The sequence below is a fragment of the Arachis hypogaea genome, chromosome 5 (assembly GCF_003086295.3).
Source record: "Arachis hypogaea cultivar Tifrunner chromosome 5, arahy.Tifrunner.gnm2.J5K5, whole genome shotgun sequence".
NCBI classification, from domain to species: Eukaryota; Viridiplantae; Streptophyta; class Magnoliopsida; order Fabales; family Fabaceae; genus Arachis; species Arachis hypogaea.
In genome coordinates this window covers 80,235,562-80,238,509 of record NC_092040.1, presented here as the reverse complement: position 1 = coordinate 80,238,509, position 2,948 = coordinate 80,235,562, and the positions used below count along the sequence as shown (strand labels likewise).

Here is a 2,948-nt window from a genome sequence, read left to right as displayed (position 1 = left end):
TCTTATCTTTTGGGAGTTTTATCTCTATCTTTTGTGGAACCGCCCTTTCTAGGCCTTTTCGGCCTTTAGGTTTTGGGCTGCGTTCCTTTTGATGGGCCTTCCTTGCTTTATGGTCCGAGGTCCGACCTTTAGGTGTGGGCCTTAGGGCGAGGTCGGACCTTCTATGAACTTGCCGAGTTGGGGAGCTCGGTCAGGGTATGAACAGAAACAATGCCATTCCTGGGAGGAGGGTTCTTGGTTCATACATAAACCCAACCTCTGGGAATTGTGGCAGCAGCATCCAGAAACCACCCATTCAGGCCAACAATTTTGAACTCAAACCACAGCTAATATCATTGGTGGAGAATCATTGTTCATTTGGTGGGAGTGCTAATGAAGATCCAAACCAACATCTCACCAAATTCTTGAGAATTTGCGACACTGTGAAGTCCAATGGAGTCCAGGATGATGCCTATAAACTGCTCTTGTTCCCATTTTCACTTAGGGACAAGGCAGCTAAGTGGCTGGAATCATTCCCAAGGGACAGCCTAACAACCTGGGATGAGGTGGAGAGCAAGTTTCTGGCACGCTTCTACCCCCCACAAAAGGTCAATAGGCTTCGATCTGAGGTTCAGACTTTTAGACAACAAGATGGTGAGACGCTCTACGAGGCATGGGAGAGGTTCAAAGAGTTGACAAGGAAATGCCCACCAAACATGTTCCCTGACTGGGTGCAATTGCACATCTTCTATGATGGACTTTCTTATGAATCAAGGAAGGCTGTAGACCATTCATCAGGAGGTTCATTGAACAGGAAAAAGACTGTGGAAGAAGCCATTGAAGTGATTGAGACAGTGGCTGAGAATGAGTATTACTATGCTTCAGAAAGGCACAACACTAAGGGAATCATGGAGCTGAACCATGTTGATGCAATCCTAGCCCAAAACAAGGTGTTTGCCAAGCAACTAGCAGAGCTTACCAGGAAGTTAGACACAAAGCAAGTGGCTGCAATACACACACAAGATCAAGAAGAAGTAAGCATTGAAGGAAATGATTGGGAAGAGGCCAACTATGTGGGAAATCAACAAAGGCAATCATATGATCCACATTCCAACACTTACAACCCAGGATGGAAAAACCACCCAAACTTTGGGTGGGGAAACCAGCAAAGCCAACCACAAAACCACAAACCTTACAACCACAACCAACACAACAATTCCACATACCAAAACTCCAATCAAAGATCATACCAAGCCACACAAAACACTTACTCCCAACCACCATATCATGGCCAAAATAATCAACCTGACCAACCTACTCCGAACCAACAATTTCAAGATCAATTAAACAGGATAGAAGGAAGGCTTGCAACCATGAGTCAAGACATAACTGAATTGAAAAGCTTTAAGGAAGATGTGAGATCGACCTTAAGGAGTCATGGTGAAAAACTCAAGTGGATGGAGGCTCGAGTAGGAGAACTATCTCAACAGGCCCCCAAATCAACTGCAGTGTTCCCTAGTGACACAGAAAAGAATCCAAAAGGGGAACAAAACGGAGTGAGATGGGAAGAATGCAAGGCCATCACCACATTGAAGGAAGTCTCAGAAGAAGAAGGAATCAGACCCTCAAAAAAGGAGCCAGAAATCTTGAAAGAAAGTGTGGAAGAAGCTAAGCAGGGAAGTGAAATGGAGCAAGCTAAGGAGATGCAAAAGGAAGGCACGCTGGAAACATACCAACCAAAAGCACCATTTCCTCAGAGGTTGGGAGGAGGCGAAAAAGGGAAAACATATTCAAGGTTCCTAGAGATATTTAAGTCTCTCCATATCAATATTCCCTTTCTTGATATCCTCCAACAGATGCCTACACATATCAAGTATTTGAAAGAATTACTGAGCAAGAAAAGAGTTTTGAAGGGAGGACAAACTGTAATAATGAACAAGGAATGCAGTGCACTCATCAAGAAGGATATGGTCTCTAAGAGAACAGACACAGGAAGTTTTCATATCCCCTGCATCATAGGGGAAACAAAAATTGAGAGAGGATTCTGTGATCTAGGAGCTAGCATAAATGTGATGCCTCTGACTCTTGTGAAGAGGCTACAACTGAATGAGGTGAGATCCACTGATGTAATCGTGCAACTGGCGGACAAAACTCAAAAGCAAGCTGAAGGGGTAGTTGAGAATGTGCTGGTGAAAGTGGAAAAGTATTTCTTCCCCACAGACTTTGTCATTTTGGACATGGAGGAAAGCTACTTACACCCTATCATTCTGGGAAGGCCATTTCTAGCCACTGCTAGAGCACTCATATATATAGAACAAGGAGAGCTGATTTTGAGAGTACATGATGAACAGCTCATTTTCCATGTTTTCAAATCTGCATCTGAGCCTGAACCAGAACCTGAAAAGCATATGGATGATAGTAGTCATCTGTGTTTGGAGGAAAGCAAGCCAGCAGCTGGAACTTTGAAACAGTCCTTGGAAGGCAAACAAGAATTGCAAGAGTTGAAGCCACAACAATCAATAGAAACAGCTCAGAAGGATCATCCGGGTATAAGGGTCAAGGAAGAAATCATCAAGAGAGAGGGAAGAATTGTAAAGAAATTGCCAAGAGGATGGAGAAACAAGAAAATTCCCACTGAAGGTTTCTCTCCGGGAGATAAAGTGATATCAAGTCATTATCTGCCAATCCCACCTGGCCTCAAACCCATTCTTTCCTAGCTCCCTCAAGTGTTCACAATCAGGAAAGTTCTTTCTATGGAACATTTGGAAATCATGAAGGAATCAAATGGGGATGTTTTCATGGTGAGAGGAGAGGACATCAAGCACTACAATCCACCCTAACAAAGGACAACCGTCAAGCTAGTGACGTTAAAGAAGCGCTTGTTGGGAGGTAACCCAACCTGAGGTAATACTCTTTTGCTGTTTCTTTTATTTGTTTCAATAAAAAGGTGAAGTAGTTTCTGTGCATTG

General features: G+C 43.6%; 1 non-coding gene across 1 annotated transcript; it reads right to left on the bottom strand.

Annotated features, from left to right (window-relative positions):
• Window positions 1-593: 593 nt before the first annotated feature.
• On the bottom strand, window positions 594-697 carry LOC112805121 (small nucleolar RNA R71). Its single transcript, XR_003203731.1, has one exon. It is a non-coding gene; the product is annotated as a small nucleolar RNA R71 (small nucleolar RNA).
• Window positions 698-2,948: the final 2,251 nt, after the last annotated feature.